Source organism: Hemicordylus capensis, chromosome 1 (assembly GCF_027244095.1).
Source record: "Hemicordylus capensis ecotype Gifberg chromosome 1, rHemCap1.1.pri, whole genome shotgun sequence".
Classification (NCBI taxonomy): domain Eukaryota; kingdom Metazoa; phylum Chordata; class Lepidosauria; order Squamata; family Cordylidae; genus Hemicordylus; species Hemicordylus capensis.
Genome location: NC_069657.1, coordinates 192,107,587 through 192,129,558, shown reverse-complemented (window position 1 = coordinate 192,129,558; position 21,972 = coordinate 192,107,587). Strand labels below are relative to the sequence as shown.

The following is a 21,972-nucleotide window of genomic DNA, read 5'->3' as shown; positions in this document are numbered from 1 at the left end:
ATGATTTGAATAATGTTTTGTTCTTCTCCTTTAACCATGTGTATGACACATTGTGGCCCAGCTGTCTTTTTGTGAAAAAACTCTTAGACCTTTGTCCAAAGATCCCCGGAATAGAATCTGTGCACAGACTAAGAAATTCAGCAGTCTTTGCTGCTGTGCAGAAGATCAGCAATCTGACAACACTGACCCCGCTGTGGAGGATGAGGGCCCCAGCCTAGATTCTAGGGGTGAACAGATTCCCCTAGTTCCATTCAGTGATTGTTCTACTATTCTGATATCCTTTGTGTTTTGCTTGTCTTCTGGGTGCTTTCCAGACTAGACCCTACAATGGGGTCAGGACGAATCTCAGAAATGTGCTTCCACACTTCCTGCGTCGTGACACCGCAGTCCCTACATGGACAGCAGGGTGCCGCTCACATTTCCAGTGCCTTGTTGCAAATTTAATCGCTGTGATATAGAGCAAGGACGTCGTATACCCAGCAGGAAAAGGCTGCTTTCCCCCCCAGGTTGTTAGTTGCTGCGAGACTGCTCCCCCTGCTGTTTACATTCCAAATGCGACTTGCCCGAATGGAGGCATTTTGCTGCTGATGAGCAGCTAGCCTGGAAAGTGCCCTGGAAAGAAAGAGATTTTAGAATGTCTGCAACAGATTGTGCACATGTGCCTTCTCACTCTTCAAATACAATCCCAACCAGTTCCCCTGAAGAAATTATATTTAAATGTTTAACATTTTAAAAAATATTCCTGCGGGAGTGAAATTGCAATCTTGTGAGAAGAATAAAGTCAACAATAATCAAATCTCAGTACTGGCATTTTAAAACTGAGCAGAATACTGGAGAAGGTGGTTAATTGCATTGTTCTTCTGATTTAAAATTGTATTTATTATTTATTCAGTGTATTTATTTATTTTATCTATGGCCCACAAAAGCAGCTATTTCCATCCCAGCACATTTTTCTTTTTTAAAAGAACTGTTTTATTTATCTTTGCATGGGAGCTCTTTTTAAAAAAGCATGTCCACAGGAGCAATTACACTTGTGGGAAAAGAATAGAACAGAACAGAATAAATGAAACAGGCCCATGTCAGCAAGTAAATCATCCTATGCTGTTTAGTTTTTTTTTTAATGGTGAAAATCACATTTGCTCTCCTTTAAATTTCATTGTTTTTTATTGATACATTGACTGACTCAGACCTGTGACTTTTTATTTTATTTTCTTGCAACGTTCTGAAAATACATCCCTGGGAATGAGGAAGAACCATGGATGATATTAATTGGTTCCACTCTAGAAAACATATCCTGTAAAGCAGAACCCCTGATATCCAAGGAGGAATCCTGCAGAGGTAGATTCCTTGCCTCCAGGAATCCCACAATGCATTGTGCGATGAGCGCAGTGCATTGGGGAATTACCTCAGGAGTTGGGCCCTTTAGGTGGGAGTTGGGCGCTTTCCTGGATTCCCCCAGGAGTCAGGAGCTTTAGGTGCCCAACTCTGTGTATCCAACTCTGTGTATGCTCAGGCTGCATGCAGCCCAAGCATACTCACGACCCCGAACCTGGGGTAAAGGGCACACTCTCTGCTGTAAATCGCCTAGAGACTTCGGTAGTGGGTGGCAGTGTTCTCTCTGATTTTTTTCTTCTGTGTGTGGAATGAGGTTTGTTCTAGGTGGCAGTATCAAGGCAGAGTATGTGCACGTGCATTCAGAGTAGGGCCTTCCTGATTCAACCTGAGCGGGATCTAAAATTTACTGAGCAGACATTAAAAAACTTGTGAGTGCGCGCACATGCACACGCATTAGAGGGAACACTGGTGGACGGTATACAAATGTGTTAAATAAAATAAATAAAATAAAGCCTAGGGTAAATTCTTGGGCTTGCCAGGAAGTCAGCCCTGAGATCACCTGCAATCTTGGCACTGCACACGAGCAGTCAAACCCAAGCAGGGCTGCCCAAGCCTGGGTTTGGTTACTTGTGTGCACAGCCTTATTATGTAAGGTGGATCCCCAGTGTTCAGCAGAATCTGTGAGCCATCAAGTAAATAACTTTCTATGGATTGGGCAAGTTTGCCCAAGGCTCAGCAATCACATATGGTACTAAGTAGTGCATATTTAGTGGGATACATTCTTAATTAACACAGCTTTACAATCTTTCCTGTGTCGGACATTAAAATCACAAGCCTTCTCTTATTAAAAAACTAAGGGAGTTTTTGTGCTGTTCTGAGTTCCTGTTTCTTGAATGGTGACTTCTGCTTTGGTTTAGCCTTTACTCCTGTTTGCTCTTGAGTCCAAGCTGCATAGCTTCAGAGCGTGTGCAGAGAGCTACTCTGCCCAGCTGGGTGGAGGAAAGCCCCATTCATAATTAATACTTGCCTGTTGTATCCTTTTAATGCCTGTAAACTGTCCTTTTTATATTAACTTGAATAAACTAGATTTTTAGTATCTCCGAGGCTGCAATTCTCAGATCACTTAATTCTGGAATTGCCCCATGGAAAGAGTTATTTGAGGCTTGCTATATTGTTATATTTCCACACAGATCAATGTGCTGTTTCTTGTGTTAGACAAAGTAAGTTTAAAAAAAAAAATCAAAGTTGTTTTGTCTTTCATCTGGAAAAGGAGGGTGGAGACATGTGAAATATGCCAATGTAAAAAAAGAACAAGTTGTTCTAGTAAGAACTAATCAGACTACCTTCCTTTCTCTGTCTCTACAACTGGACTAAATTCAGTTCAAATTGAGGTCCACAAGCTAGATCTCTTGCACCTCAAATGTTCACGTGTCTGCCATCTTGGATCTGTGTGGATGACATCATTACAAACTACACCATTGAGATGTCCCTGTGTGTAACTCACTACAGTTGTACCAAATTTTGTCCAAATTTACAGTCCTCAAGTTAGTGCCTTTGCACCTCAAAAACTCAGATGTCTGCCATCTTGGATAGGGGTTGTTGACATCATCACAAACTACGGCATTGAGATTTCCCCATGTGTCCCTACAGCTGTAGCAAATTTGATTCAAATTGGTTAAGCAGTACATAAGTTAGCTCACTTGCGCTTCAAAATTTGTGCCTCTGCCATCTTGAATTAAGGTGGATGACATCATCACAAACTATGCCCTTGAGATTTCCCCATGTACTCCTACAGCTGTAGCAAATTTGGTTCAAATCAGTTAGGCGAGTCACTTGCGCCTCTAAAGTTTACACGTCCACCATCTTGGGCCAGTTACTCTCCCCCTATTTAAAAAAGAGAATCACCACATTAAAAGGTGCCTCTTTGCCAAGTTAGCAGGGGTTGCTTTCCATAAGCCTTCTGGAAAGTAGGCTAAAAACAGGTTGCTTTACCTGTAACTTATGATCTCTGTGGGGATCCATGGCCACTCACAACTGGGTCTTCTGCACCTGTGCAGGAGGCCAGTGGAAGAATCTATAGCTCCTTATAGGTGCTCTCTGGCCCTTTAAGGTGTAGTGATATAGGAGCCTACAAAGCCAGCTGTAGAGCTCCTCCCTTCGGTTCCTGAATCAGCCACTGCGAAGGGACTGATGACATTGAGAAATAGAGAAGACAGCAAACAAGCCACAGCAGCACAGGTAAGTAAGCAGTTCATGCCAAGCTAGCAATGGGGATAACCAAGCGGGTGTTGTGAGGGACCATGGATCCCCACAGAGATAATAAGTTACAGGTAAGCAACAGTGTTTCCTCTAACAAGGATTCTCAGGTGATGTTGACTACAATTCCAATAATCTCCAAGCAAAAGCCACTGCAGCTGGGGATTGTGGGAGTTGTAGTCCCCTGCTAACTTAACAAAGTGACATCTTTTAAAGTTATTATTTATTTATCTGATTTCTATACCACCCTTCCAAAAATGGCTCAGGATGGTTTACACAGAGAAATAACAAACAAATAAAATGGAACCCTGTCCCCAGAGGACACACAATCTAAAAAGAAATATAAGATAGATACTAGCAACAGTCACTGGAGGTACTGTGCTGGGGGTGGATAGGGCCAGTTGCTCTCCCCCTGCTCAATAAAGAGAATCACCACATTTAAAGGTGCCTCTTTGCCACGTTAGCAGAGGTGATTCTCTTATACTTAGCAGGGGGAGAGCAACTGGCCCTATCCAGCCTCAGCCCAGCAACCCTCCAGTGGCTGTTGCTGGTGTCAACCTTATGTTTCTTTTTAGATTGTGAGACCTTTGGGGACAGGGGACCATCTTATTTATGTATTATTTATTTTTATATGTTAACCCTTTGAGAATTTTGTTGAAGAGAGAGATATAAATATTCGTAGTAGTAGTAGCTGTCGTAGTCATAGTAGTAGTCAACAACATCTGGGAATCCACTGGTAAGCAACCTGTTTATCTCTGTAGGGATCCATGATCCCTCACAACTGGGTGAGTGACTTACTCCCCCAAAAAGGAGGTGCGTGCTAGAAGTTACAATACTTTCTTTAAGACTGCCCAACCAAAATTGGACTCTGAAGCAAAATGCAAGTCCACAGCGTAGAGACGTATAAAGGGCAAGTCCGAGGACCAGGTGGCAGCCCTGCAAATGTCCTTCAGACATATGCCCGACCTGTGGGCAGCTGAGGTAGCCATGGACCTAGTGGAATGTGCCCAGTTATAGAACGTGGCTGAATGCCTTGCTTCTTATAACAGAAGAAAAACAATTGCACCAGCCAGTTGGACAATCTTTGTCTAGAAATGGAAAAACCTTTACTAGCTCCTGCATAGGAGATGATAGAAAGTCTGCATAGAAAGTATTTTAGAGCATCTGAATGCCTTTGTGCAATCTAAGAAATAAAGGAGACACTTGCAGACATCTAGGGCATGCACAGAACGCTCGAGATACGTAGATGGGTCACAGAAGAACGTAGGCAATACAATGTCCTGATTGATATGAAAGTCTGAAACAATCTTAGGGTGAAAAGCAGGATCTGGACGCAGGACCACCTTGTCCGAGTAAAATTTAGTATACGGGGAATCGGCCCTTAGAGCCGTGAGTTCACTTACACGTCTTGCAGACGTGATGGCCACAAGGAAGGCAGTCTTTAGGCCCAGCAGTTTCACAGAGGCCGACAACAAGGGTTCAAAAGGGGCCTCTGTAAGCGTGGGCAGCACAAATGAGAGACTCTAAGATGCCCGCACCGGGGGTGGGGGGGTACAGGTTGTTAACTGACTAAAAAATGACTTGCCGTCCCAGCCTGGGTGGTGAGCCAAGATGGCAGTGAGGTGAACCTTAATGGAGGTGTTGGAGAGACCCAAGCCCTTGAGAGAGGTGAGGTAGAGAGGTTTGGGTGGATTGAAGCCTGGAGTGGGTGAAAGCCCTTAGCAGATGCATAGGATGTGAAATGTTTCAGTTTGCACATATAGCCTCATCTTGTAGAGGGCTTTCTCTCATTTAACAGGATCTCGTCTAAAGATTCAGCCTCCACGCTGTTAGCAAAAGGGTCCCAAGGCCATGGTGTAGGACCAGAATCTCATGAGGAGGTCCCATTGAGGTGGAAGGTAAAGGTGAGTCCTTGCATAGCCGAAGGAGAGCCAGTAACCAGGGTTGCCTGGGCAACCAGGATGCACTGCATTCGCTCTTGCAGTATCTTCCCCACCACTCTGGACATTAGCGGAAAGTGGGGGAAGAGATAATACAGCCTGTCTTTCCATTGCAGCTGGAAGACATTCCCTAGGGAGTTTTGGCTGATGCCCTGGCCTTATGGAGTTGTGGTAGTAGGGTCTAAGGACACAAACCACTCTTCTTCCCACAACAATGAGAGAATGGACTTCAGGGAGATCATGCAAAACTTGGAAGTTTTGACAAACTTATTCAACTCCCTCAAGTCCAGGATGGGACGGATCCTGCCATCATGCTTAGGAAGTATCTAGAATAATAGCCAGAATGTCTGGAAGAAGATGGGACTGGTTCTATGGCATCCTTTTGGAGCCGTGAAGAAACCTCTTCTTCAAGGATAGGAGTTGAGTGGGTGTGTTTTATGCCTGCATGGGCGGGTAGAGAGTCAAATTCAATTGCATAGCCACTGGCTACTATGCACAACACCCATGCTTCTGAGGTTACTTGACGCCAGGAAGGGAGCGAGACGGATAGAGGCTGAGGTAATGGGGATAAATACTTCCAGGTCCTCATCGTTAAAAGGACTGCTTGGATTGGTCCTGAGGCTTCTAGTTCTGTTGGCCCTTCTAGCACTGATGGAAGGGTGCCTAGAGCACTGCCTAGACCAGTGATTCTCAAACTTGGGTCCTCAGGTGTTATTGGACTTCAACTCCCATAATCCCCAACCAAAGGCCACTGAAGCTGGGGATTATGGGAGTTGAAGTCCAATAATACCTGAGGACCCAAGTTTGAGAATCCCTGGCCTAGACCCTCGTCTGAAATCTCCTCTGTCTTGGGGAGGCCAAGGTTGGTACTGCTGCTTGTAACCAGAGCGGTACGTGTGCTGGAAGGACAAGGTTTGAGACTGAGTGAACGTCTTAGAGGTGTATCAATAATTTTTCATTTTCTCCATTATCTCATCCGTGTCCTTTGAGAAGAGCCCCTCGCCATCAAACTGTAGATTTTCAATTTTATCCTTCATGCCTGCCTCCAGTGGAGTGGACCTGAGCCAGGCATGGTGACGGAGAGCGATCGACCCAGCCGGCACCTTGGACTCCACTTCCGTCAGCTGCTTGGCTGCAGTCAGGTGCTGCCTGGTAAGATCAGCAGACTTGGAGAGCATCGGCAGTAACTTGGCCTTAAAGGGCTCAGGAAGATCAGCAACATCCTCCTTCAACATGTCCCAAAGGGACTGCTGATACTTGGCCATGCAGCTCTGTTGCCAGATTTGGCAGATTTAGGTTCTGGCCACACTGCCATGCAGGCCAAGTAGTTGGCAACCTTAAGGGAAAGGCAAGTAGAGGAGTAGAACCTCCTCACCATAGAGTCCAGTTTCCATCCCTCCCTATCCACTGGAGCTGAATGTTTCCTTGTGGACTTGGCTTGTAGTGCACAGTCCACCACCAGCAGGTTTGGTGCCGGGTGTTTGGACAGAAAAGGGCAAGAAGCCTTTGGACTCGATACAGGCTCTCAATCTTCTTACAAGGAAGAGTGGATGTCACTGGGGAAGACCAAGCAGCTTTGGAGGCAGCACCCAGAGCTGGGAGCATGGGCAACGCAATAAGGTGAGCTACAGATGTGGCAGAAAGATAGCCATAAACAGGATATTTGATTGTATCCTCAAGAGGGGGTGCCTCCAGGCCTAAAGCCCTCGCCGTCTCCTGAATTTGTACCCAGTAGTGCAAGGGATTTAGTGTCCCTTGTCAGAGAGTAAGATGGTTGGTTTGTCATGTTATCATCTTCTGACACGCCCAGTGGAGCTTCTGAGATCTCAGAGTCAGGATCGGACGCATAAAAAGACTCCTCATCAGTATCAGAATCCTCAGGCAATGGAGTCCTGGGGTGAGGCACTGCAGGAGAGACAGGCTGTCCACACACAGATGGTATCACAGGGGCCACTGGACCCAGGGCCTCTGGAGTAGCAGGAGCTCAAGGGGGTACAGCCACAGATGGGAGCTCAGGCACAGCTGATATTGGTAACACAGGTGTAGGCAGTGGGGCCCTGGGCATCAGCGTAGCAGGAGGACTCGAAAGAGTAGCCGGCATGACAGGACATTTAAAAGGGTCAGCAGGATCCGGAGTAAGAGGCATTGGAAGAACCCCATCGATTTTCACAGTCTATATTCTTGCAAGTCATATGGCAATTCTGGGGAATTGTAAAGAGAGCATGAACAGAAACGCTCCCTTGCCCTCAAATGCAGTGGGTCAAAGGCCCCTGGAGAGCTGCAATAGTCCAGGGGGTCCCTAGGGACATGGGAGGCCAAAAAGTGCAAGCGCGCCCTCCAGGGCACAGCTGATGGGCAAGCCAGTGTCGAGGTGGATGGGCCACCTGCAGGGGTCTTAGGAATAGGTAGAGGCGAACTGGGTTCGTAAGTGTCAAGACCCTGGGACAAGGTAAAGCCTTTGAAAGTAGAATCTGAGGGTGTTGAGTTAGTAGAACCGAGTAGGTGCTCCAGTTCTTCTGAAGTAGGTTTGCTTTGGCTGGAAAGGCCAAAGAAGGTGTAGCAGGCTGCAATGGCAAAAGGCGGAGAGGAGACTGGGCAGGTGTCAATCTATGGAAAATCATTATAGGCAATGGTGCCGCTGAGTGAACAGGCGAGAGATGTAGAGCAGTTGCAGTGGTGCTGAAAGAAGTCAGTGCCAACGGCACCGATGATGTTGCAGGCACTGTCGACGCTGAAGTAACCAGAATCGACAATCCAAATAACAGTAAATCCAAGAGACAGAAGAGTAGTAAAAAATACAGTCCAGTCAAGCACAGAAAATCAGATAAAGAGTTGTCAGAAAACCAGTCAAAGTCAAAACTAAGAAAATGGTCCAAATAACAATATTCACTTTCTCACAGGAAGGAAGGAACAGGAACAAATCCTTCACAAGGCAGCACAAAAGGAGGAACTGAAGAGGGAGACCCTCTACAGCTGGCTGTGTAGGCTCCAATATCACACCTTAAAGGGCCAGAGAACACCTATACGGAGATGTAGATTTTTCCGTGGGCCCCCTGTGCAGGTGCAGAAGACCCAGTTGTGAGGGGCCATGGATCCCTACAGAGATCTATGCCCAGTTCAAGATCCAAAAAGAAAGCAAATAGATATATTTTTATAATACAAATAAGATGTTGCCAATTCCATTTATAGTTCTCTTTCAATAAAGTAGGTTAGGCTGCTAGTAGGTATGTTCAGAGGCCAGATGCATGCTGGCGCTGTGCTGCCACCATACATGGGTTGCAGTCATGCAGTTAAGGACCTGCTTACTTAATTTTAAAGGTGCCACTTCACACACACACACACACACACACACACACACACACACACACACACTGGTGCCACCCTCGAACCACCAAACTGCTTGGTGGTTGGGCTGAACCAGAACCAACCGGTTTGCAGAACAATGAACTGTTCCAAATTCAGACCATTGTATGAACCTTAGTTCATGCACATGCCTAGCTGCTAGCACTCTCTCAGCCTTCTGTTCCCAGTAGAAGATTTAAACAGTACCTTTCCGCCTGTATTTCTACCATCAGGAGCAGTACTGTGCTCACTGTCAATATTTCATCCTCACATTCCCATGCCTGGACCCTTGCAGGGCAAAAGGAAAAGAGAACTTCGGTAAGATTTGTACATGTCTAAAGGTTCCTTCCTTCAACTACACAAAGGATAGTTCATCAACATTAGAAATAGGAGCACATTTTACCTACAGCAAAATTCACGGAACAAATTTGGGGGTTTGTCCTGAGGTGAGGAATTTCATGGGGAGCCAGAAGTGTTTCCCCAAACTGTTACATTTCTCAGGAGCTTCTTTCACATTGCCAACATTCATTTGAAATTGTGCTCAGAGATTATTACAGGCACATGGGAATCAGTTTTGGTATGGGAAAATGTTACAGAAAACACATATTGTAGGAGAATGGAATTGAAATGTACTCTTAATTACAGAATTCCATAGCTTTATTGCAGGGCTGGGCTGTACAACTCGGATCCTCCAGCTGTTGTTGGACTATTAAGCACTGTGGCTGGGGATGATGGGAGGTGTAGTCCAACAACAGCTGAGTGGCTAAAGTTTTAGACCCCTGATTTATGGAATAGCAACAATCTAAGGAGATTTGCATGTTGGCCTTATGTGTTATCTAGCTGGTGTGTTGATGTATGTCTATGTGTCAAATGGGGCACATTTTTAACAATGTTGCACTTAGAATTTCTTCTTCTCCATGCAGTTTCAGGTCCCATTATCCAGGAACTAAACTGAGAATATCATTCTGCCTCTGCTTGCTAGTTAGTCTCCCACATAGCTTGTTATAAAGCTGTTATTAAGAGCTGAAAAGATACTCTCCTCAGGACTACTCTTGGGGACTTTTCTTATGTTGCTTAATTTACCACTGTACATAATACCCTCTCAGATACTAGGCTAGAAGTAAGTCAGAGATTCCCTTTAATATGTCTCCATTTTCATTTACCCACATCAGATTGTTTGTTGGGAGGAAATCAAAGGAGCTGGCAATCAAAGCAAGTTCTTAGCAGAGATGTGCAAGGTCCACCCCACCTCCCAGTTTTGTTTCTCCTTTCATTTTCATTAATGAAGGCCCATTTACTTATTTCATTTCTACTTACATTCAGTGATTTTTTTAAAAAATCTTCCATTTGTTTTGTTAATCCCCAGTGTAAATACACATATACTTATGTATATGTACACACAGACGATTTCAAGGCAGTCCTGAAGAGATAACTAGGTTCAATTCTAGTAATCTATTCTGTTTAAATGCTGGCTAACCAGAATGATTTAAGCAGGATTGTCCTGAAATTCTGCACGCGCACACACACATACAATTCTAGATGCAGAAAACCTTTAAAAACAGTTCCAACTGTTCACTTCCTTCCCATAAGTAACCCTACATAAAAGCTGCAGGAATTACTGTGTGTTCTGTGGGAAAGGGTAATGAAAGCTACCTGTCAAATCATGCCATTACTTTGCTAGACAATGTAAGCTGGACAACCCTTCTCTCGGCCCACCACCTGCCCATCAACTCTCCATTTCTGCTTCTCCCACATTCTAAATACCGACCTAAAGGAAAGAATGTATGCAGAACCCATTTTGACCTTTCCTGCCAGCTGGTAGTGACCTTTCCGACCTCATTAGACTGCTAGGTATGGAAGCCTAAATAAAGAGTTGCTGATACACTTGAGGATGGATTAGAAGAAGCAGAAAGCTTGTCAGGCTATGACATCGGTATATAATTTGCTGAAGCACTGCGTTATTCTGCTTTTTTATCAGGCAGTCCAAGATATTATCAGTTCTCTTGCTTCCATTGTACATGTACAGAGACAAAAAGAGCGAGACTGCAATCTTCAACCCTTTAAATCCAGAGGAGATCTAGGGAGATAAGTGTGTGTGTGTGTGTGTGTGAGTGATTATGTATTCCAGGAAATATGGACACATTTATTAGTATTAAATACATTATAATGGTTGTCTCATGTAGAGACTGGCATACTCTGGTGCTGCAATTAGAGACCTCCTCCTGCTCCTACCCTTTATTGTTTGCGGGGGGCATTATATTGGGGTTATTTATTTGTGTGCTGTATTGGATGTGGGCATAGGCTGTGGGATGTGGGCATAGGCTGGATGTATGATGTCAGTGAATAGTTATAATACGCTGGAAGGGTGAGGATTTATTAATTATATTATATTATATTATATTATATTATATTATATTATATTATATTATAGCTTTTTTCTTGTATATTGCATTATTTTGAAGGCTAAATTATTACAATGTATGTTTAATAAACTGTTAGTAACAACAACACTCCACCTTTGATTCTGTTTAAATATAACCGATTCAGAAGAGAAACAAATATATAAAGGTTAGTCACTTCTTTCCCATTCCTACACGGCCTTGCTGCCCAATGAGCCCCTGGTTGATTCTGAGGGGGGTTTATTGCCTCATTGTTTGGTTGTTTTGTTTCTAAGTACTGCATTATTCTCTGTTGTAACAACTTGCTCATTTTATTAAACCTGAGCCCCATCTCAATAACCTTCTACAGCATAAAAGTGGGATTGTCTCACTCTTGCCAACTCCAAGGTCAGGGACCTTATGACAATTCCCATTTAGTTGTCCTCACTACTGAAGCAGGATCAAATGACATGGTATAAAACAGCTGAGTCTCATCTTCAAGATATCTTTCATGATACTTGGGCATAAATAAATAAGGCATCTGATGTTTGCCGGGTCATCAGTGGTGCTTAAAGAAGTTGCTTGTAAGCTGCAAGATTACTCTGTTTTTCAACTCCTGATTTATCTCTGAAGTATCTGTTAGAGACTTCATTGTTTTCTGGTGTGTTCTTCTTTTTTTGGTGTTGTCTTTTAAAGCTTGCCAGGATTGGTGGAAGAAAGCTGTTCTGCACATCTACTTGAAAATAAAAAGTACAATTCTAATTACCTAGCAATTGCTCCCTTTTTTGTGAAGTGATGACAACACCTGTATAAGTAAAACTACATTCTACATCTTTCAAAGGCATTAGATTTCCTCCAAGTTCCTCACTAAGACATTGGGATGGGGAATTAACTAAGACTTACAGCCTTCAGTTTGTGAGACTGACTCTGAAAACTGAAAGTCATCTGATACATCAAAGAATGCCTCTGCTTATCCTTACTCTTTGATTAACATACAATTAAAGTAAGGATTGGTGCTGACATTTCTGCAAAAGGTCAATCCACAGGGGAAAATAAAATAAAGTCGAAACATTGCTAAATACTGCAATGGCTAGCATTTACTATGTTATGAGGTGGAGGGCAGGGATGATCTTTGGGGGCAAGGATAGCTGTATGAAAGGCAACAGTTTTGGCAGTTGTTAAATTCGGACAGTAGGGCAAAAAGCTCTATGCAAAAGTAATACTTAGTATTGTTCGCATAGGTTTCAGCCTAAAGAGATCAATTTATTTTTCCCTTCAGCATGTCCTAACTTTTGGTGGTTGTCTAGAATTATGAATCAGCCAGAAGAGCAATGAAACTATTAAGAAGTCCTGAAAAATAAAAATCTCACAGGGTCTGGTTTGCATGCTTTAATATTAAACAAAACAGTTCTAACATAGCCACTCAGTCCTTAGCATCATAATGTCATGGTGTTGGTAGGAGAAAACAATTCTAAAAAATGAAGTATTTTGGTTAAATTGCCATAGGAATGAACCACACATCACTAGGCATTCATATGTTCAGAGAATGCAAGCAGCATAATGCCCTTATGATGTGGATTGTAAATTTTCTGTAACAGGTGAATACCACCCAAATGATGACCGAGAAAGAGAACCCTACTGTACCCTTCATAAAACCCCCACACAACTGTAGGAAGTATTCCAAAAAGATCTGTTGTGAATTAAGCTTATACCTAAGGGAGGAAAGTCATCCAGAATATGCTCCAAAAATCTCCCTCATCTAAATTTGAAATTATGTCAGATATTTTAAATAAGACAAAAAAAATCTAATCTAAAGTTAGTTGGTTCCATGGAAAGCAGAGGAACCAGTTACTTGCTATTAACTTAAGGCCCATTGCTTGATAATGGCTAACTTAATAATGATAATGGCTTATTGTGATCCTGTGGAGCAGGCCTGCTCAATTTAGGCCCCCCAGCTGTTTTTGGACTACAACTCCCATAATCCCCAGCCACTGTAGCCAATAGCCAGGGATTATGGGAGTTGTAGGCCAACATCTGCAGGAGGGCCGAAGTTGAGCAGGCCTGCTGTGGAGCATGATGGTGTAATGATTGATGATAGAGACGCATCAGGAATCCTGAAGAACATATGTCAGTTTCTTAATTCACACTGTATAAGCATAGTATACCACAACATGATTACAAGGAAGTTATTACCATTATGATTTTAGCTTTGACCATTTATAGTTTAGACCAGGGATTCTCGACGTTGGGTCCCCAGATGTTATTGGACTTCAGCTTTCATAATCCCCAGCCAAAGGCCACTGGGCCTGGAGATTATGGGAGTTGAAGTCCAATAACATCTGGGGACCCAACATTGAGAATCCCTGGTTTAGACTGTGGTGTGGCTGAGAAGCTTAGAAGCAATGAGCTGGAACACTGACCTCCCAAAACCATTAAGTAGAAAATGACTTATACTGTGGAAGTTACTATGAAAGTTATTCAGAATATGATACCCACAGAAGGGACACTGAAAGTAAGAAGTGGGGCACTGATACTGGGACTACTGCTCTTTAACTTGTTCAGAAATGATCTAGAAGTTGGGGGTAACCAGTGAAGTGGCCAAATTTGCAGATGATGCTATTTAGGGTAGTGAAATCCAAAGCAGATTGTGAGGAGCTCCAAAAGCATCCCTCTAAACTGGGTGAGTGGGAGACAAAATGGCAAATGCAGTTCAGTGTAAGCAAGTGATGCATATTGGAGGGATGTGCACGGAACCGGGTTTCCTGTTTTGACTTGAATCTGTGCAAGCTGGCCAAGAAATCTGGGCTGAGCTGGCATGTGAGATGGCTCGAGGGATATACTTGTAAAGGGGAATCCGGTGAGGATACCCTGTAAGCCGGCCCACAAACCAGCTTGACTCGAGCTCGAGTCATGGGGCCAGTCTGGCTCAAGCACAAGCCTTCGAGCCAAGTCAGCTCACACACCCCTACACCCCAAGTTCACATATACACTGATGGGTCTGAACTGTTGGTGACTGACCAGGAAAGAGATCTTGAGGTTGTGGTGGGCAGCTCCTTGAACATAGGAAACTGCCATATGCTGAGTCAGACACTTGGTCCATCTAGCTCAGTATTGTCTACAAAGACTGGCAGTGGCTTCTCCAAGGTTGCAGGCAGGAATCTTTCTCAGCCCTATCTTGGAGATGCCAGGGAGGGAACTTGGAACCTTCTGCTTTTCCCAGTGGCTCCATCGCCTAAGGGGAATATCAGCCACTGCCAGTCTGTGAAGACAATACTAAGCTAGATAGACCAATGGTCTGACTCAGTATATGGCAGTTTCCTATGTTCCTATCTTACAGTGCTCACACTTCTAGTCTCTCATTCATATGCAACCAGGGTGGACTCTGCTTAGCTAAGGGGACAGTCATGCTTGCTACCACAAGACCAGCTCTCCACTTTGTTGTTGACTCAGTGTTGACTCAGTGCACAGTGTGGTGTGGGAGCCGGCTCAGATCAAGCCAGGCTTGAGTTCGAGCTGGGTTGGCTTGAAGGGTTTGGGTTGAACTTGAACTGGGCCTGGTTTGGTCGAAGATCGAACCAGACTGGACCCGGTTCAATCAGAACCAGCTGCCACCACTTCTAAGGTACATTTTTACTTCCCTCCTGCAAGCTCTGCTTTTACGGAAGCTCCCTTGCCCACTGGTAAAGGGGAATCATTACCAGATTCCCCTTTATTAGTAAGCCTGCAAGACTTTTGAACTGGTTTGGTTCAAACCTGAACCAGGTCTGGTTCGATTCTGGTTCAATTCTGCACGTGCATGGAACTGGGCCGGGCCAGGTTGTCTTGAATCAAAATTCGAGCCGAACCGGCTTTTCCCGTTCCATGAACATCCCTAGTACACAGAAACTGTGAAAAAGGCAAATTCCATACCAGGGATCATTAGAAAGGGGACTGGACATAAACATGCCATATTATATTATATAAAATATTAAATATTATAATGTCCTTATACAAATCTATAGTACGGCCACATTTGGAGTACTGCATACAGTTCTGGTCACCATATTTTAAGACGGACATTGTAGAACTGGAAAAGGTACAGAAAAGGGCAACCAAGATGAGCACCTGGAACACCTTCTTTATGAGACAAGGCTACAACATCTGGGGCTTTTTAGTTTGGAAAATTAGTGACTATGTGGAGAGGACTCCCTCTCTCACAACAGTAGAACCAGGGGGTCATACAGGAAACTGAAGGCCAGGAAATTTAGAACTGACAAGTGGAAGTACTTTTTCACACAGCGCATAATTAATCTATGGAATTCTCTGCCATGGGATGTGGTGATGGCCACTAGCTTGGATGGCTTTAAAAGGGGCTTAGACAAATTCACAGAGGATAGGTCTATCAAGGGCTACTAGTCTGGTGCCTATAGGCCTCAGAGGCAAGATGTTTCTCAATACCAGTTGCAGGAGAGCAACAGCAAGAGAGAGGTCATGCCCACGCCTTTTGCCTGTGGGCTTCTCAGAGGCATCTGGTGTGCCAGTGTGTGAAACAGGATGCTGGACTAGATAGGCCTTGGGCCTGATCTAACAGGGCTCTTCTTATGTCATTTTCTTATGAGATAGAAGTTTATTTTGGGAAAGTAATTTATAGACATACTTGACATACTTGCCTTCAAGTTCGTATCACACTTACCAACTATATGCCATAGTTGTCAGATACTCAGGTGTGGAAGCCCAGGGGTGTCACTATAATTGAGCGAATGGGTTGGCCCTTGAGCTCCTAAGGGGGCCCAGCTCCACCGCCACCCTACTTTCTTCATTATCTCCCTCACTCTGAGGGAGAGGTGAACATGGGCCCCCTCACCTCTAGCTACATCCCTGTGTAAGCATGTCACTTACCCTGCACACAATTAACTTTGACCCAAGAGCCCTCTTCTATCCATATTGGGGTCAGCAATTGCAATAGGAGGGAGCATGCAAGCTAGCACCACACCCAAAGTCTCCCACACATTCTGCAGGGAGAATGCAACCTTTAATGCAGGGAGAGTTTCCCCCTGTGTTGTACAACTCTGAGTGGCCAACCTTCTAGAATACAAGAATAAACTCCCCCTCCCCCAATGATCTGCACTCGCTTCCACAGACAAATGTTGAATTTAAGGAGACTTGAAGGATGTGGCTAATTAGTGCAGGGGTGGGACTAGCCCAGGTGGGCTAGACTCATGTGCTGTCCCCAAATATATTTTCTTAGAAAACTACGTAATGGTTTCAACTCCTGTCCTGTCTGTTTCTCTACTTCCCACTCAGCCCTCATTATCCCCTGCTGTCCAACTCCTCCTCTCTTTAGTGTCTCTTTAGAAAAACCTCTAGAGTTCATTTTCCTCTTCATTGTCTGAGGAGGGCTTTTTGACACAGCCTCAACCTCTTACAGTATTCTGTCAAATCAGTCCATGATGCTCCAGGATCACACTGCCATTGAAACATCTCCACTCACAATGCCACACCTGGAAAACATGTCAAACACTGGTAACTTCTAATAAATTTAAAACCAATGCATCACAGGCAGAATGTAAAGCAATAAAGGATATGTAACCGGATGTGTGAGAGAGTTATGTTTGTGCAGCTAAATTTGATATATAAAAATAAAAACTGATTTTTCCTTTATTGAGTTCACACTTGTGTTCTGTTTGTCCCAATACTAACCATGTTTTCTGGAGGTAAATGCCATAAAATATAAAAGAGATTGCTCCTAAATTTCAGATTTCAATGTGTTTCTTACTCACAGTGATGTCATAATAATGTCAACCAATGCAGACTTATTTCAGACTTGCCACTTTTCAGCCAACTTTAAAGTATGTTTCCATGAAAACTAAAACAGATACAGAGATGACTGTTGTTTCCCTAGCTATTGAATAAGTAATTCATACAGTCATGAAACTGATGGTGAAATCTGAGAGTTAGTGTGCTTAGAAATGGAATTTCAGATTCAGGTGTTGTTTTTTCCTTTGTAACCTCACATGTTGACAATTATATAAGCAAAATCCATGAAGGCTAATGTTCCCCAACTGTTCTCCAGCTTCAGTCATTCTAGATGTCATATACAACAATTTGAACAATAACCATTAAATTTAGCAGTATTGGCTTACATACAGACTAATGCTGTGCTGGTATAATGGGGCATGGAGAATTTGCACAGATCCCCCCTTCCCTTTGAAGCCGCCCAAAAATATATCTCTTTGAGTTGCACAACTCTCAAGGACATATTTTCAACAGGCACAGTGGGCTTTGGAGGGAAGGGAAGATGGGTAAAAATCACCTCTCCAATGTAGCACCAGCAAAGCATTAGTCTGGATGTCAGTCATTGTTATATACATATCATATTCCAAATAGATATATTAGATATATCAGCATGATAAAAATCACTCTGAATGAACATACATTTAATTTCCCATTGTAATCTGCCCTACAAATGGTGCTGAAATGCATTGGGGGTTACATGAATAAAAAGATAAAAAGTTATATAATTGTGTGACATTTATCCTGATTTTATAACTATAAAATACCTATAATAAAACAATGAGCTTTTAACAATGGCTGACATCTAGACTAATGAAGCACTGACACAGCAAAATTGTAAGGTACTACAGGTACAATATGGGAATCTCCCCTTCTTTCTGAAGCTGACCACAACTCCTGAAAATATGTCCCTGAGGATTGTGCAACCCTTAGGGTCAAATTTTTGGAAGTCATAGTCAGCTTCAATGGAATGGGGAGACTAACAAAAATCATTCCTCCCCCATAGCACCAGTGCAACATTGATGTATTCAATATTCTGAATTGTTCAATGTATTTTATTTTATTTTTATTTATATAAGCAATGTGTACTCTGCTTTCCCCTAAAAACACCTGAGGTGCAACAAGTAGTTAACCATCAATTCAAAATGATAATATAATAGTTTTAAAAATTATCAATCACACAACTAACAAAAAGTATCAAAGTTGTAATAACTAACAAGCATTGTTAATAGAAATCGAATAAATAAATAATAATTAATAATACATAAACTAATTAATTGCAAAGACATCCCAAAAGAAACACAGCAAAATTAGAACACTCACCAGAAAAACAGCATTTTTAAATTCCGGCAGAACACTAATGGTGAGGGAGTTAATCTAACCTCTTGTGAAGAGGAGGTCCACATACTGGGTGACATAACAGGAAAGGCCCTTTTGCACATCACCACCAATCAGACCTCTGAAGGCAATGGAACACTCAAGAAACCCCTGCCAGATAATCTCAGGGGACAGTCAGCTTTATATGGGAAGAGGCAGTCCTTTAGAATGCCTCATTTAGAGCTTAAAAAATTAGAATGAGCAACAGAATTGTGCTCAGTAACATACTGGCAACCAATGCAGCTATTACGACAATGGCATAACATGATCAGAACATTTCTAGTGGCATCATTAGTTGAAATTTTTGAAGAGTCTTAAGGGCAGCCCCACATAGAAAACAGTGCTTGAGTAACCATAGTGATGTATGACAGATGCAGCAACAAGCACAATTGATGCATCAGCTGAAACTGGGCAAAGGCACCCCTGGCCACAGCCACCAGTGGGACATCCAGAATCAAAGCTAGGTCCAGGATCACCCTCCAAGAGCACAGGTTAATGTTTGAGAACATTTGGGAGTCATCAGTGATAATTATTAGTGACTGGTCCAGTAAAATATAGGATTCAAAAGTATGTTGAATGAATACATTAGCTTTATTTGCAAATCACTTGCTGAGTACCATCTGGCTCCCAAGGCTCACAGCACCCTGATTATTAAGGAGGATATGGAGCTGCAGAGAAGCTAAATGAGTTCTTCGTGTCTGTCTTCACAGCAGAGGATACTGAGCATATACCTTCCTGAAACAGGCTTTTCAGGGATGGAGGCTAAAGAACTGATAGCAGTGACAAGAGATGGTTCTAAACTGTCTGGAAAAACTGAAAACTAGCAAATCGCCAGGGCCAGATGGCATCCATCCAAGAGTCCTTAAAGAACTCAAATGTGAAATTGCCGATCTTCTTGCTAAAATATATAATTTATCCCTGCAATCAGATTCTGTACCGGAGGACTGCAAAGTAGCAAATGTAACACTGATTTTCAAAAAGCGATCCAGGGGTGATCTGGGAAATTACAGGCCGGTTAGCGTAACATCCGTTCCAGGAAACTTGATGGAAAGCATCCTCAAGGATAAAATTGTAAAGCACAATAAAAACAGGCCCTGCAGGGAGAGAACCAGCATGGCTTCTGCGAAGCTAAATCTTGCCTCAGCAACCTTTTGGAGTTCTTTGAGAGTGTCAATAAGTGTGTGGATCAAGGTGATCCAGTTGACATAGTATACCTGGACTTCCAAAAATCTTTTGACAAAGTTCCTCATCAAAGACTCCTGAGGAAACTTAGCGGTTATGGGATAACGGGACAAGTACATGTGTGGATTGCTAACTGGTTGAAGGACAGGAAATAGAAGGTAGGTATAATTGGAAAGTTTTCACAATGGAGGGAAATAAGAAGTGGGGTCCTGCAGGGATCTGTACTGGGACGGGTGCTTTTTAATTTATTTGTAAATGATCTAGAAATAGGGGTAAGCAGCGAGGTGGCCAGATTTGCAGATGATACCAAACTCTTTCAGGTAGTGAAATCCAAAAGCGATTGTGAGGAGCTCCAAAAAGATGGCTCCAAACTAGGGGAGTGGGCGACAAAATGGCAAATGTACTTCAGTGCTGGCAAGTGTAAAGTGATGCACATCGGGATGAGAAAACCCAACTTCAAGTATACATTGATGGGATCTGAGCTGTCGGTGACTGACCAGGAGAGAGATCTTGGGGTCATAATGGAAAGCTCGTTGAAAGTGTTGACTCAATGTGCTGCAGCTGTGAAAAAGGCCAAGTCCATGCTAGGGATCATTAGGAAGGGGACTGAAAAGAAAACTGCTAATATTATAATGCTTTTATACAAAACTATGGTGCGGCCACACCTGGAGTACTGTGTACAATTCTGGTCACCACATCTAAAAAAGGACACTGTAGAACTGGAAAAGATGCAGAAGAGGGCAACCAAGATGACCAGGGGCCTAGTCCTTATGAGGCAAGGCTGCAACACCTGGGCCTATTTAGTTTAGAAAAAAGACAACTGCGGGGAGACATGATAGAGGTCTATAAAATAATGCATGGAGTGGAGAAAGTGGATAGAGATAAATTTATCTCCCTCTAACATAACACTAGAAGCAAGGATCATCCCATGAAATTGATTGCCCGGAAATTTAGGACCAGCAAATGGAAGTATTTTTTCACACAACACATAATCAACTTCTGGAATTCTCTGCCGCAAGATGTGGTGACAGCCAACAATCTGGATGGCTTTAAGAGGGCTTTGGATAACTTCATGGAGGAGAAGTCTATCAACGGTTACTAGTCGGAGGGCTATAGGCCACCTCCAGCCTCAAAGGCAGGATGCCTCTGAATACCAGTTGCAGTGGAGTAACAATAGGAGAGAGGGCATGCCCTCAGCTCCTGCTGTAGGCTTCCAGTGGCATCTGCTGGGCCACTGTGTGAAACAGGATGCTGGATTAGATGGGCCTTGGGCCTGATCCAGCAGGGCTGTTCTTATGTTCCTATGTTCTTAACCTCAGTGTCCAATGAATGATAGCTTGTTCCCCTTCATGTTTTATTTCATTATTAAAACTTAAATGTATTGAAGATGTAACAAGACCATCATCATCCATTTCTGTTACATCTAGTGACCACTTTATTCAGCCATCCTGAAAATGACAATTTGAGAAAAACTGCAATATAGGCTGAAACAGTTTCCATTCATGACTTGATGAGCTTGTCTAGGATGGGCATTTATATAAGAAAATTTGAAAATCCAGCTCATAACAATATTAGTAAATACAGAACTACATTTCCCACAAAGTGTTCAGTTTCATTACAGTACTGCAGAAAGCATTCAGAAAGGGACTATATAAGCACACACACAAAAATTAATGTGCACATTTGAGTGAAAATTTGTACACTAGTTTTTGCAAAATACTCCCCCAATTCTAGTGAAAACAGGTAGAAAATGTTGATCTATTAATGGATGTTACTCAAGTTGCATAACTTGAATCTAAGCATGCTTACTCAGAAGTCCCACTGAATTCCTAGTATTGGCCAAAATCCTGACTAACTAATCAGGATGAGGGTCTGTGATGTGTTTCCAATCATAGAGATCCCTTCCAGAACTCTAATGGCTCGTGCACAACAGTGCGTGTATACGGAAAATGGGGGAGTTGCATAAGAGTTTCTGTCATGCACTCCACAATCCCTTGAAGCACAGACATGTTGTTAGGAAATCAGCCACTACACCTAAGATTTTACCTGTAGGTTGCAATCAACATACGTGCTGGGAAAGGAACTGCAATGAGATTACTAGGCTGCACAACTTGCAAGTTGACACATTTGGATCAGATATAATTTGCAGTTTTGGAACAAAATCAAAGGCAAAAATAACAGCCCCCCCCCCCCCCCCCCGTTTAGTTTGACTAAAATATAATGTTTTATCTGGATCAGAAATATGTGGTTCGAATTTTGGCTGTATAATGCACATGGAAATTTCCTAACTTCTAGGCCACCGAATGGTGCAGCAGGGAAGCAACCTGCCTAGAGAGCAGGAGGCTGTTGGTTCGAATCGCCACTGGTGTGTTTCCCAGAGTATGCGAAAC

The 21,972-nt window shown here is 43.2% G+C and overlaps 1 protein-coding gene across 4 annotated transcripts in view; it reads right to left on the bottom strand.

Moving 5' to 3' along the window:
• The window catches only part of CSRNP3 (cysteine and serine rich nuclear protein 3), a 134,869-nt gene that overhangs the window by 72,220 nt on the left and 40,677 nt on the right, over positions 1–21,972 (bottom strand). The gene's annotated exons all lie outside the window — the stretch shown is intronic.